The sequence below is a fragment of the Portunus trituberculatus genome, chromosome 33 (assembly GCF_017591435.1).
Source record: "Portunus trituberculatus isolate SZX2019 chromosome 33, ASM1759143v1, whole genome shotgun sequence".
NCBI lineage: Eukaryota > Metazoa > Arthropoda > Malacostraca > Decapoda > Portunidae > Portunus > Portunus trituberculatus.
This window is the reverse complement of record NC_059287.1, coordinates 15,260,134-15,275,030: the sequence shown is the minus strand read 5'-3', so window position 1 is coordinate 15,275,030 and position 14,897 is coordinate 15,260,134. Positions and strand designations below refer to the sequence as shown.

The window sequence follows — 14,897 nt, the reverse complement described above, 5'->3', positions numbered from 1 at the left end:
ATTTGTTTCTTCTCCTCCTCAGTCATCATCAGCGTCAGCACTATTACAATCTTTAGCATCAATTCCTCATCACTATTCCTTTTGGAGTGATGTGCAGGACGTGCATCAAGTGTGAAAGTGTGTGTGTGTGTGTGTGTGTGTGTGTGTGTGTGTGTGTGTGTGTGTGTGTGTGTGTGTGTGTGTGTGTGTGTTATTTTACATCTACATCACACACACACACACACACACACACACACACACACACACACACACACACATGTATAAGTAATGGCATACACACAGACACTTGCATTGTCCCCAGTGTTACTATATAAATGTTTATGACGGGCTGACACTCTCTCTCTCTCTCTCTCTCTCTCTCTCTCTCTCTCTCTCTCTCTCTCTCTCTCTCTCTCTCTCTCTCTCTCTCTCTCTCTCTCTCTCGTCGTGGCGCGTGAGGTGAAATCCGAAGGAGCACGTGTCATCGCACGCCGCTAGGTAGTGACTGACACACAGACACACGGACACGCAGACATCACATCCTTATGCAAGAGAACACAAAGGAGGGCGAAGCATCAGGTCTCAGTAGGTTATAGGGAAGGTGGTCAAGAGTAAGCGAAATTTTTACCTCTTCAGTACCGGTTTCTCATTTTTACCGTGAGTTTTGGGAGCAACTAGACGATTTTATTTACATTAGGAAGGGTCTGTGGAGGTCAAAAGGTCAATGGCCAGAGTCTTCACTATTTTAATCCACACATAAGTTTCTGAAGCTGTATAGAATCGCCAAATAGTCACCAAAATGAGTAGGAAAACACGTCATGGTACTGATGGACGATTTGATAAAGTTGATGGTGAGATTAAGTGAAAAAAGGAGAAGATTGTTAGTTTAAGTTGATGTTGGTGAAATTAATCCCTTCAGTATCATGATGCGCCATTCTAGTTCCTGTTTAACGATTTTAAACATCTTCAGAAACTTATGTGGGGGATTAAAATAGTAAAGACTGTGTATTAATCTTCTCTGATCTCCATAGACCCTTCCTAATGCCAATAAAATCGTCTAATCATACCCAAACTCGAGGTAAAAATGCGTCATAGTACTGAAGAGGTTGAAGAAGATTGTTAGGTAAAGTTGACGTTGGTGAAATGAAAATGAAAATAAAGAAACGATTGTGAAATAAAGTTGACTAAGGCGAAGTGAAATGAAGAAAAACAAAATTGAATAAAAAAAAATGTTAGATAAAGTTAGCGGTGAAATAAAGTGAGAATATTGAAAAGATGGTTAGGTAAAGTTGACGTCGGTGAAATTAAATAGAAAATGTTGAGTAAAATGATCGTTACTCATGCATTGGATTTAAAGCTATATTTCCTCCTATTTTTGGCTAATAGCTGTACAGAGTGGAGTGGTTTGAATGTCAGTAGGAGGGAATGAATTAATGACTACTGTGTGTGTGTGTGTGTGTGTGTGTGTGTGTGTGTGTGTGTGTGTGTGTGTGTGTGTGTGTGTGTGTGTGTGTGCAATCGCCGACACGTGAAAAGCACATTATCTTTCTTTCCACACCTTCTAAACTCTCGTGTATGTGTGTATAAGTCTGTGTGCGTAACTGTATTCACTCCCACGTGGAAAGAAATCTCACTATAACTCTTCTAAACTCGTGTGTGTGTGTGCGTGTATGCGTGTGTGCGCGTGTGTGTATGAGTGCGTGTGCGCGTAACTACCTTCACTCACCTTACACGTGGAAAAGAAATCACAATGTAGTCTCTTTCACGGGTTGAGAATGAGTGCAAACGGTGCTTTATTTGAGGCGGACACTTACCCGCTATTCGTCTTGTTCACTCTTGTTAGCCAGCGTGACGTAACGGAGCCGCCTCGCCGCTAACTGTTCCCGCACCTTCGTGAACTGCGGGGCTCTTCCCAAGATTAGCCGCTGTTTGACTGACCCACGACTCTCTTTATTCTGTCACGAGTCGCTATCTCCCCGCATTGTGTCTCTATTAAGCTGTCTGTCTGTCTGTGTGTCTGTGTCTGGCTGGCTGGGTGTGTGTGTGTGTGTGTGTGTGTGTGTGTGTGTGTGTGTGTGTGTGTGTGTGTGTGTGTGTGTTTCTGTTCTGTCTTTGTCTTGTCTGTATGTTTTAACTGTGTGTGTGTGTGTGTGTGTGTGTGTGTGTGTGTGTGTGTGTGTGTGTGTGTGTGTGTGTGTGTGTGTGTGTGTGTTTAACTGTCTGACCACGTTAATATGTCTTTTTTATCGCTATTGTTGTTATTTTCATCATTATATATATTTTTCATAATTTTAGTTGTCATCATCATCATCTTCATCAACAACAACATCACCACTATCAATCACTACTGCTACCACCACCACCACCACCACCACCACCACCACCACATAATGTCAGGAGTGGTAATACTTTCAAACCAATAATCCCTTGTATATTCACCCTTGTTGCCTCGGAGACTCGTTGCCTTGTTGCATTGTTGCCACGCGGAAAAGCAAAGACGCTCAGAAAAAAAAATCGAAAAGAAAATAAAAAAAAGCGAATCAATTAATCAATAAATTAGATAAAAAGAGAAAGAAAGCACGAAAAAAAAAATGAAAGGTGAATCACAACAAGACAAAACTAACCAATCGAGTCAAATAACCGGTAACTTAGACGAAAAGAGAAAGAAATACCGACAAAAAGAAAGAAAAAAAAGGAAAGGTGAAAATCAACTAAAAAATAAGAAGGAAAAGGGGAAGAAAAGAACAACAAAAACAAAAAAGGTGAATCCAAACTAAATTTAACAAAGAAAAAAAAGAAAAAAGAAAACGAAAAAGAAGAAAAAGGAAGAGTTGATACAGTTGACAAATTCTAACTGGAGAGAGAGAGAGAGAGAGAGAGAGAGAGAGAGAGAGAGAGAGAGAGAGAGTAACAACCATTCTTATATAGGCAAGGAAAGTATAAACACGTGATGCCAGCAAATGATAATACATAAGTAGGTGTCGTGGGATGGGGGAGGGTGTCCTTGTCCTCTCACTCACTCTCACTCTTCCTCTCCTTCTCCCTCTCCCTCTCCCTCTGTCCTTCCTCCCTTCCCTCCTTCCCTATTTCATTACCCTGACACTGAAACAAACAAGGAAGAGACTCTGTATTCTGGACTATAGGAACCCTGACATATATTACTACTACTACTACTACTACTACTACTACTACTACTACTACTACTACTACTACTATTAGGTTAGTAAAGGTTAGAAGTAGATAGAAATACATATCCTGTTTTCACGTCATCCAGAACTTTCTTCCTGTCAGTCTTCCCTCTCACGTCGCTGCAGATTCCCTCCCTCTCTCCCTCTCCCTCTCTCCCGCTCATAAGCTCCTCCCTTTTTTTCCTTCTATCCTGTCATTATTTCTCTTTCTTTTCTCGTTATGTCTCTGTTCCTTTTCTTTCCCCATCTACTCCTCCTTTCCTTCTCTACCTCTCCCCCTCTTCCTGCTCCCTCTCCCTCTTATAAGCTCCTCCCGTTTTCTTCCATCCTTCTCTCTCCTCTCATTGCTTTTTTCTTTTCTTATTCTTTACTTCTCTGTATTCCTTGTTCTCCTTCATCTGTTCCATCTTTCCCTCCCTACCCTCTCTCAATCTTCTCTCTCTCTCTCTCTCTCTCTCTCTCTCTCTCTCTCTCTCTCTCTCTCTCTCTCTCTCTCTCTCTCTCTCTCTCTCTCCTCCATTCTTTTTTTCTCTCCGTGTATTCGACCTCCAAGTTTCTCTCACAACCTCCATTCCTTCCATCATCTGTCATTCCTCCTCCTCCTCCTCCTCCTCCTCCTCCTCCTCCTCCTCCTCCTTAAGTCCCTCCCACTTCGGTCCCTCCCAGAAGTCCTCCAAGATGGGCATCGTTCCTCAGTTGGCCAGTGACCACCCTCACCTCAACTACCACCACCACCACCACCACCGTCACCGCCCGTGCCAACAAAACCTGCCTGTCAGTATTACCACTCGTCTCACTCGTCTCACTCGTCCCACTCGTGTTACTCGTCTCACTTGAGCTCGTGTTGTGGGTTAAGGTGACTCAGTAAACCCCGTGAAGTGAGTTGAGTCTGGTTCGGTTCAGTGTTTGTGTTTGATCAGTATGTTTGTGTTTGTGTTTCTATATTGTCGACTGGTGTTTTATTGTTATTTATTTATCTATTTATTTGACATTTATTTATTTATTTATTTATTCATTTTTGGGTTCGTGGAATGTAGTGTTAGTTTTGGTGTTACTGTGATTTGTTGCGTGTTTTTTTTTCTTTCTTCTTTTTTTACATTTCTTATTTTCTTCATATTATTTAGTGAAGTGTTAAGTAAGTTCATGGACCACAGTGAACGTTGCTAGTTTCGCTCTTATTGGGAGTTATTGCGTATTTTTTGTAAGTTTTGATAATATTTCCATTTTTCATTTATTTTTTTTGGCATTTATTTGAGAATTATTGGTTATTAAGTCCATGAAGTGCGTTTCCAGTTTTTTTTTTTGTTTATTTGATTGTTTCGTTTCATTTAGTTTCTCAAGGTATTGCATTTTTATCTCCTTCAGTACTGGGACGTATTTTTATCACATTTTGGGTACGTTAGGTGATTTTATTTACATTAGGAAGGTTCTATGGAGGTCAGAAGATTAATGGCCTCAGTCTTGACCGTTTTAGTCCCCACATAAGTTTCTAAACCTGTAAAAAATCGCCAAATAGTAACCAGAATGAAATATGAAAACGCGTCAAGGTACTGAAGGGGATTTAAGTACAGTGAGGGATTAAAAAAAGTGAAGACTGGCTATTAATCTGACCTCCATAGACCTTCCCAATGTCAATAAAATCGTCTAGTCACACCGTATTCAGAAACGCTTTGTTCTCTCACGAAGACTATTTTCAAAAGCTCTAGCTGAAGATACTCGTGCTTTTAAGGATATTTTTTTATGGTTCTGGTGATAGACTAACAAGATTTCTAGCTGATCATAAGGCGGAACTGTCTTGAAAACCCGGCTAATCGTCTATGGGGACCTGAAAAATGCTCGTGGTGAGAGAGCAAGACGTTTCTGAATATAGCCGCCAGACTCAAGATAAAAATGTGTCCCAGCACTGAAGGAGTTAAAAGCCAAAAATGATACTGATATGAACGCCGAAGCACTACGCATTTTTTCCCCATTTGTTTATTATTTCTCTTTATTTCCCTATTCATTTATTCCTTTGATTATATTTTTCTAAGCCATTACAGTGTTAAACAGCCAGACCGATACGAATTTAGGTCCCGAGGCTATGCGTTAGTCTAGCGAGCACGCGCACACGCACACTCAAAAACATCTGGCCTTACCTGTTATGTTGTTATTATCATCATTATTGTTGTTATTGTTGTTGTTGTTGTAGTCGTCGTTGTTATTGTTATTGTTGTTGTTGTTATGCGGTGAATTTCTTTATTTATTTATATCTTTTTACTTCATGTTTTTTCCTGTCTTTTCTTTTCATTGTTATTTTCATTATTGTCTCAATTTTTCACGTGTTTTGAAAGTCAAAAGGTTGGACATTAAAAGATCCATTAAGGTGTCATTAATTTTGTTTGTCAAGAGAGAGAGAGAGAGAGAGAGAGAGAGAGAGAGAGAGAGAGAGAGAGAGAGAGAGAGAGAGAGAGAGAGAGAGAGAGAGAGAGCGATACAGATCTTAAAGGCTCTACGGGCTTTCCCAAACACACCTGTAGGAAAATTAAGGTGTGTGTGTGTGTGTGTGTGTGTGTGTGTGTGTGTGTGTGTGTGTGTGTGTAATTCATCTCGGTTGCCTGCTGGTCACCCAGCCAGTCTTCCCCATTACGGAGCGAGCTCAGAGCTCATAGGCCGATCTTCGTGTAGGACTGAGACCACAACACACTCCACACACCGGGAAAGCGAGGCCACAACCCCTCCAGTTACATCCCGTACCTATTTACTGCTAGGTGAACAGGGACCACACATTAAGAGGCTTGCCCATTTGCCTCGCCGCGAGGAGACTCGAACCCGGGCCTCTCGATTGTGAGCCGAGCGTGCTAACCACTACACTATGCGCGCGCGTGTGTGTGTGTGTGTGTGTGTGTGTGTGTGTGTGTGTGTGTGTGTGTGTGTAGTGCGTGGGATGTTTTCTTCATTAACGCTGAGATGCTTTGTGGTGTAATGAGAGAGAGAGAGAGAGAGAGAGTGGAGAGAGGCTTACACGTATCCTCTTCCCCTCTCTCTCTCTCTCTCTCTCTCTCTCTCTCAGTAAACACATCTAGTGACAAATGACTAATTTTTCAAAGCACAGTAGTCTGCTTTTATTTCTGTCGCGTGATTTCAGCCACTTACAATGCCTAGAGAGAGAGAGAGAGAGAGAGAGAGAGAGAGAGAGAGAGAGAGAGAGAGAGAGAGAGATTCATGTTATTCTTCCTTCATTTTCTTTATTTTATCTCTAGTTAATTTTCTTATTCCTTTTCTCATTTGTCTATTTATCATCTTTTTATCTTTCCTCTTCGCCATTTCTTATTTCTCATCTATCTTGTATTTATTTTTCTGTTCCTTTATTCTTCTCTTTATTTTAATCACGTCTCTTATCTCGTGTATCGTTCCTTGTTCCTCCCTTTGTGTATTTTATCTCCTGTCTCATCTCTCATTACCTCCTCCTCGAATCTTCCATCTGTTTACCTTACTTTCCTCTCCCAAGCATCATTTATCACCACTACTTATTAAATTTGTATCTCTTTTCTTCAGTCATTCTTTTTATTTCACATTTTCTGTTCATGCTAATACAATTGTTCCCGCCTTCACTTTCTCCCTCTAGTTTATCACGCCTCGCTCATCACCACTCGTAAACATGTCCTCGCCTGGCCTCTAACATTTAACAGGCGGTGGTGGAAGTGACGTGTGTTTCCAAGGGTGTTCTCGTGACTGTGGTGATAAATGGAGGTCAGGTTTTCAAGGGTAATAGTTTAATAGGATTAGATTTTCAGTGGTGCTGTCTTGAATGTAGTGGTAGATTAACATGAGGTTTCAGGACACTTATCCTTCTCTGGTAGTTTTTTTTTTTTTTCAGGAACTCTCAATTAAATGGGACTTTTTTTTTCTTTCATGATTTTGACTACTTAGAAAAATTGCCATTAGAACGTAACGACTCACCTCTGTGGTCTTCGAAAATAGTCCTGATAAAAGATATGAGCCTTTATAAATACAAGACGCATTCCTCTCCTTCAGTTACGTGTAGTACTGCCAAGAGATACTCGAAGCATAGACATATGAGAGATTTATTATTACAACAACCATTAGAACGTGACTATTCACCTCTGTGGTCTTCAAATAAGATAAAGGATAAGCGTTTAAGAAATACAACGTTCGTTCCTCTTCAGTTACGTGTAGTACTGCCAAGGGGTTCGAATCACAGACATCCGGGAGATTTATCCTTACGTAACCTAAACATCGATGGAGTTTTCAGTCTAGCGAGGGCCTTTCACTACAGATACCTTCTACCACACTCTCAAAGGCGATGAACACTAAGGCCACATGCAGGTATAATATAAGCTAACTTCACCTTTCCTCCTCCCTGATATTTTCTCCTCAGCCCTTCAACATAAGCCCCGTAACTTCCCTTCACCGTCCGCTTCACATCATAAGTCTAAGGATAACAGCTGTCACATTTCCTGTTCTGTAAAGTGCTAGCGGAGTCACGGTATTATAACTGTGTGTGTGTGTGTGTGTGTGTGTGTGTGTGTGTGTGTGTGTGTGTTCTAGTTTAAAGGGACACATTTCATATCTTTCACGTATTTGACTTCCTGTCTTGTGTGTTTCTTTGCAATTATCTCTTTCTTTTCTGTCAAGTCTACCTCGTATTTATTCATTCTTTTATCTGAGAGCGTGTCTTTTGTTCTCCACTGCATTTTTTAAAGTTCTGTAGGATATTAACACACCTCGTATTCTCATTCACATTTTTCTATTTCCCTTTAAGTCTTGTCTCGGATTGGGTTAGTCTGGTTTGGTCGTGTTGGTATCGTGGTGACGCGGAAACACAGACACTTCAAGACAGATGTATGTTGAGTGAGCGGAAGGACTGGAACTCTCTCTCTCTCTCTCTCTCTCTCTCTCTCTCTCTCTCTCTCTCTCTCTCTCTCTCTCTCTCTCTCTCGCTTCTTTACTTAGTTTTCTGTGTTTTGAAATCTTTGGCGCTCTCGGGGTTTGGGTATCGTGTGTGTGTGTGTGTGTGTGTGTGTGTGTGTGTGTGTGTGTGTGCGTGTGATTTTCTGTCTTAATGTTTTTGTTTGTTTGATTTTATGTTTGTTTGTGTCCAGCTTTCTTTTTTACCTGCTTATTTGTGTCTGTTTAAATTCTCTCTCTCTCTCTCTCTCTCTCTCTCTCTCTCTCTCTCTCTCTCTCTCTCTCTCTCTCTCTCTCTCTCTCTCTCTCTCTCTCTCTCTCTCTCTCTCTCTCTCTCTCTCTCTCTCTCTCTCTCTCTCTCTCTCTAGGAAAACAAAATCCATAAGGTATACCAGATGGAGATTTCTGATCAAAACATAATCTCTCTCTCTCTCTCTCTCTCTCTCTCTCTCTCTCTCTCTCTCTCTCTCTCTCTCTCTCTCTCTCTCTCTCTCTCTCTTACCTGCGTATGTGTATATTTATGTATGTATGTGTCCGTTTGTCCGATGTTTTCTGTTACATTTGGTCGTCTAGAGAGAGAGAGAGAGAAAGAGAGAGAAAGAGAGAAACCCCTACCCCAATAAAACGTAAAGAGAGAGAGAGAGAGAGAGAGAGAGAGAGAGAGAGAGAGAGAGAGAGAGAGAGAGAGAGAGGGAAGGGGTGCAGGAATGAAAATAACAAGAAACCCGAGGCGAGGTCTGTCATCACTGCGATACTGGAAGCTGATTGGCCCACGAGGGAACGAGGCATAAACAATATCCCTCACCTGCCGGGCGTACGACTTACCTGTTCACCAATAGTTATAGTCAAAGTAGTAGTAGTAGTAGTAGAAGTAGTAGTAGTTGTGGTAGTAGTAGTAGTAGTAGTAGTAGTTGTTGTTGGTGGTGGTGTTGTTGTCTTCCTTCTGTTTCCCTTTTTTTTCTAATCCATCAACAAGAGCACCTTTTTTTTTTACCCTCCCTTTCCATCCCTTACTCTTTTTTCCCCTTGTTTGTTTCCTCTTGTTTGTTTTCCCTTGTTTAATTTCCCTTGTTTGATTTCCTTTGTTTGTTTTCCCTTGTTTGATTTCCTTTGTTTCCCCTCGTTTTTTCCCCTCTTTCTTCCTTCTTTCCTTTTTTTCCTTGTTTATTTCCCCTAGTTTCCTTTTTCCCTCCCCTTTCCACCCCATACAGTACCTTTTCTACCTGTTTATTTTTCCCCTTGTTTTATTTTCTTTTTTCCCTCTCCTTTTCTATCTTTCCGTCACAACCACTATTAAAGAAAAAAATGTCGGATAGTGGTAGTAACAATAGTAGTTGTAATGGTGGTAGTACATTATCAAGATAGTTATAGTAGTAGTAGTAGTAGCTGATGGGAGTATTAACCCCTTCAGTACCATGACGCGTTTCCATATTCATTCTGCTTACTATTTGGTGATTTTTTACAGCTCCAGAAGCTTATGGGAGGATTAAAATAGGTAAGACTGGCCATTAATCTTCTGACCTCCATAGACCCTTCCTAATGTCAATAAAATGGCCTTATCGTACACAAATCTCAAGGTAGTAATGAAGGGGTTAATGGTAGTGGTAGTAACAGCTGTTGGTAGTGTTAATGGTAGTAGTAGTAATAGTTGTAATATTAATGGTTGTGGTGGTAATATATGTTTGCAATGTTAATGGTAGTAGTAGAAATAGTTGTGATATTAATGGGAGTGGTAGTAATAGTTGTAGTATTAATGATAGTGGTAGTAATAGTTGTAATGTTAATGGTAGTGATTGTAATAGTTGTTGGTAATCTCAATGGTAGTGGTAGTGATATTAATGGTAGTATTAGTAATCGAGGTCGTTGGTTTCCTAATGGTAATTGTTTATTTATTGTTTTCCTTTCTCTCTCTCTCTCTCTCTCTCTCTCTCTCTCTCTCTCTCTCTCTCTCTCTCTCTCTCTCTCTCTCTCTCTCTTATATTTTCTTCACCTTTATCTTTTCATTTTATCTTCTTTCCTTTATGATCTTTATATTATCTGTTTTTTTTCTTTTTCATTTCATATCGTTTCTTTTTCTTTCTTCTTTCTTTACCTTACGTCGTTCTCCTTTTTTGTTGTTTTCTTCCTTTAATTATTTTGTTTTATCTTTTTCCTTCACTTACATCTTTCTTTCTTCCATTCTTTCCTCTTTTCCTTCTTTCTTTCTGTCTTTTTCTTTCTTTCTTTCTCTTTCCTTCATGCCATTACCTAGATTGAACCAATAGAAAATGAACACCAAAATTAAATTACAATCGGTACGCGTTATTATTATTATTATTATTATTATTATTATTATTATTATTATTATTATTATCACCACCACCACCACCACCACCATCACCACCACCCAGTACCACAATCATCATTATCAAACACTTTCTTCCTCATTAGAATTATATATATTGGTCTCCTTCTCTCTCTCTGTGTGTGTGTGTGTGTGTGTGTGTGTGTGTGTGTGTGTGTGTGTGAGTCGAGTAATGATGGATATTACTGGAAAGCTTAATCGTGAGGTCAAATTGCTCGAGAAATGAGGTCATGAGAGTTTGAGGTCATGGCGAGAGAGAGAGAGAGAGAGAGAGAGAGAGAGAGAGAGAGAGAGAGAGAGAGAGAGAGAGAGAGAGAGAGAGAGAGTAAATAAGTTTCGTTTAAGGCGTGGGAAGTCGATAATACTTTCCTTCTTTTTTCTTTTCCTTTTTTCTTTTTTCTTTCCTTTCAAAATCGTGAGTGGATGTGAATAACTGTAATTTGTTTTAGGAGTGTCTTGAGGTTTCTTTACTTCATTTTTTTCCCTCTTATCTTTTCACTGTTTTTACTAGGGTTTAATTATCTTAGATCCTCCTCCTTAAAAATCTATGCAACATGTAACACGACTTTCTACGGTGATTACTACAGGTGAAAATAAAAGTTAACCTCTTCAATACTGTGACACATTTTCACCTTGAGATTTGTGTACGACTAGACCATTTTGACATTAGGAAGGGTCTATGGAGGTCAGAAGATTAATGGCCACAGTCTTCACTATTTTAATCCCCCACATAAGTTTCTGAACATCACCAAATAGTAAGCAGAATGAATATGGAAACGTGCCTTGGTACTTAAGAGGTTAAAGTAAAGAAAATGTTCTATTCACATATACATTCTGAGGCGAAGTTTGTCCGTAGTATGAAGTTCAGGTGTGAAAATTTAGTGGTAACAACAAACAGGTGATTTACTGATTAAACTCTGGAACTCCCAACCTGCTTCTGTATTTCCATCTTCCTATGACTTGAACGTTTTAAGAGGGAGGTTTCAAGACATATATCCCTTTTGGCTACCTCTCGGATCTTCTCGGCGACTGGTATTTAAGTGGATCTTCTTGTTTTTACTCCCTTTGATGCCCTTGGCCAGCTTTCCCCCTCTTACATGAAAAAAATAAGCAGTGATACTATAGATATAAAGAAGGATATAGTAACAGGCAGCGTGACAGGAGAGGAAAGGCATGGAGAGAGACTAGAGGCAAATCATATTATTCCTAGTAAGTCACACGCAGTTTCAATTCAAGACAGTGACAGAGAGTACGTTTAGACTGTATTGCATCATTTAATCCCTTTTTACTATGCGTTTTGGGTATGATTAGACGATTTTGTTGACATTAGGAAGTGTCTATGGAGGTCAGAAGATTAATGGCCAGAGTCTCCCCCTATTTTAGTCCCATCCATATAAGTTTTTGAAGATCTAATATGGAAACGTGTCAAGGTACTGAAGGTGTTAAAGTAATGTAGAGTGTGTGGACATGGTGTTGCTGTTGAATGGGTTACAGTTTCCCCAAAGGACATTTAAAGACATACACATCTCATAATAACACTCGCTTTTTTTTTTTTTTCTTTTTCTCGTCCCTTCACTTACTCTCTTTACTTTTTCTCTCTCCAATTCCTTCTTTTTCCTTCCTTTCTTCTCGTTTTTCATTTACTTTCCTTACTCTCTCTCTCTCTCTCTCTCCAATTCCTTCGTTTTCCTTCCTTTCTACTTATTTCTTCCCTTTCTCCTACTTATTTTCTCTTCATATTCTTCGTTTTTTTTCCCAATTTTACTCTTTTTCATTTCCTTCTAACACACACACACACACACACACACACACACACACACACACACACACACACACACACACACACACACACACACACACACACACACACACTCTCTCTCTCTCTCTCTCTCTCTCTCTCTCTCTCTCTCTCTCTCTCTCTCTCTCTCTCTCTCTCTCTCTCTCTCTCTCTCTCTCTCTCTCTCTCTCTCTCGTCCATTCACAAGTGTCCTGCTGACGGAGTTATTATAATGACACATATTGATTTTCATATCTTAATTTCTTTTCTAATTATTGGATAGTTAGATGATAAACCTTCCCTCAGCTTTCTTTACTCTCTCTCTCTCTCTCTCTCTCTCTCTCTCTCTCTCTCTCTCTCTCTCTCTCTCTCTTTCTCTCTCTCTCTCTGGTACATCGCTTTCTCCTCTCCCTATCTTTCTATTTTCCACCAGTCCTCCTCTTCCGTCTTCCGTCTTCCTCCTCCTCCTCCTCCTCCTCCTCCTCCTCCTCCTCCTCCTCCTCCTCCTCCTCCTCCTTCTCCTCCTCATTCTTCGCAATCCCTTCCTATTTCCTTCCTCAACGATCCACTCCTTACCTCCTCTCTTTATCTTCCTTTTCCTCTCTCTCTCTCTCTCTCTCTCTCTCTCTCTCTCTCTCTCTCTCTCTCTCTCTCTCGTCTTCTTTCTATTTTTATCTTGTTTTTTCATGTTTTTCTTCGTGTTCTTTGTTGTTATTCTTGTTTTTTTATTTTTTCTTCTTGTTCTTCTCTTTCTACTGCTACTACTACTACTACTACTACTACTACTACTACTACTACTACTACTACTACTACTACTACTACTACTACTACTACTATTACAGTTACCACCACCTCCTCCTCCTCCTCCTCCTCCTCCTCCTCCTCCTCCTCCTCCTCCTCCTCCTCCTCCTCCTCCTCCTTCCGCGTGGACTTCAGAATAGTCAAAATTATGGGTTTTTATATTCTATGTCGAGTCAGCTTTAGTTATTGACGTGTTTATCATGTATGAGAGAGAGAGAGAGAGAGAGAGAGAGAGAGAGGAGAGGAGAGGGAGAGGGAGAGGGAGAAGGGAGAGGGAGAAGGGAGAGGATTACGTCATCGGGTGCCAATTGGTATGAGAATAAAAAAAAAAAAGATGACGCGGAGTCGGCTAGCGGCCAGAAATATCCTAAGAGAGAGAGAGAGAGAGAGAGAGAGAGAGAGAGAGAGAGAGAGAGAGAGAGAGTAGTGTTCATCCCGGTGTTCATCCCGTGTGTGTGTGTGTGTGTGTGTGTGTGTGTGTGTGTGTGAGAGAGAGAGAGAGAGAGAGAGAGAGAGAGAGAGAGAGAGAGAGAAGAGGTAGTAAGGTAATGTTCATAAGATTAATCAATAGAAGCTGGGAAAGTAGAGAGAGAGAGAGAGAGAGAGAGAGAGAGAGAGAGAGAGAGAGAGAGAGAGAGAATCAAACCCCCATATCTTCTTTCTCTCGTTTCCTTCCCTGTTTCTGTCTCCATAACTTCTCTTCGACGCCTCTGCTCAACCTCTCTCTCTCTCTCTCTCTCTCTCTCTCTCTCTCTCTCTCTCTCTCTCTCTCTCTCTCTCTCTCTCTCTCTCTCTCTCTCTCTCTCTCTCTCTCTCTCTCTCTCCCTTTCCCTCTTCCTCCCTCTCCCTCCTCCATACGTCTTATTGAAGGCTGAAATAAGGTATTGAAATGCTCTCAAACTTAAACGGCATAATATTCTTACAAGGGTCAGGACCAAGTGGTTTATAGAGCTTAACTGCCGCCCTTCTTCACGCAACGAGGGGGCTGAGATAGATACATAGATAGATAGATACATAGTCAAGTATAAGGGAGAGAAATTTAAGAGTTAGTTGGTGAGTAGATTGGTTAGTAAGTACACTGCACATACGAATCACGAAATATAAACACACGAATCACGAAATCTAAACATATGATACATTGAAATAATAAATAGATGCAGAATATATATAAAAAAGATTAGTCGTCCTGGGAGCCTTACAATAATAACACAACAAAGACGTTGCTTGCAGGATGCCATTACACCTTAATCTAAGTCACATAAGGTGCATTAATGTCTCACGGTCGTAACAATAGGTAAAAAAAAAAAAACGTACCATGAGGGGCTGAGATAGAAGGACAGACAGATAGATAGATAGATAGATAGATAGGTCAAGTATAAGAGGGAGGAATAAAGAAGAGTTGGTAGGTAAATATAGATCGGTTTGGAAGTAGTTAGATGAAATAATAACTGCAGATCTTCTAAATGCTACGAAGGATAGATAGATATATAGATAGATTGTCAAGTGTGAGAGGGAGGAATAAAGAAGAGTTGGCAGTTAAATAGAAGTAGTTAGATAAAATATTAACTGCAGAGCTTCTAAATTATACGAACTGGGTGAGATTGAAGGATATGTGGATAGATAAATAGTCAAATGTAAGAGGGATGAAAAAAGAGGGTTGGTAGGTAAGTAGATACATAGATAGGTTGGTAAGTAGGTAGAAAAAATGCTAAGCGAAGGAATGATAGAAAAGTAGATGAGTAGATTAGATAAAATGATAGGTTAGTGGTTAGATAAGAAAGATGAATAGACGAATGAAGAAGTCGACAGGTAGATAGACGGGAAAACATAACTAAGCCAAAGATAGATAAACAGATAGATAAATAGATACACATGAAGAAAAATTAAGAATATGAAGAAA

At 40.2% G+C, this 14,897-nt stretch overlaps 1 protein-coding gene across 6 annotated transcripts in view; it reads left to right on the top strand.

Annotated features, from left to right (window-relative positions):
* Nucleotides 1-3,831: 3,831 nt before the first annotated feature.
* The window catches only part of LOC123512183 (sodium bicarbonate transporter-like protein 11), a 209,590-nt gene continuing 198,524 nt past the window's right edge, over nt 3,832-14,897 (top strand). For 2 of the 6 annotated variants that reach the window (XM_045268425.1, XM_045268417.1), the window contains exon 1: nt 3,832-3,941. The gene's annotated coding sequence lies outside the window, so the exon portion shown is untranslated. Of the gene's footprint in view, nt 4,046-14,897 lie in introns of all 6 variants that reach the window. The other 4 variants (XM_045268419.1, XM_045268423.1, XM_045268422.1 and 1 more) reach the window with 4 other exon arrangements.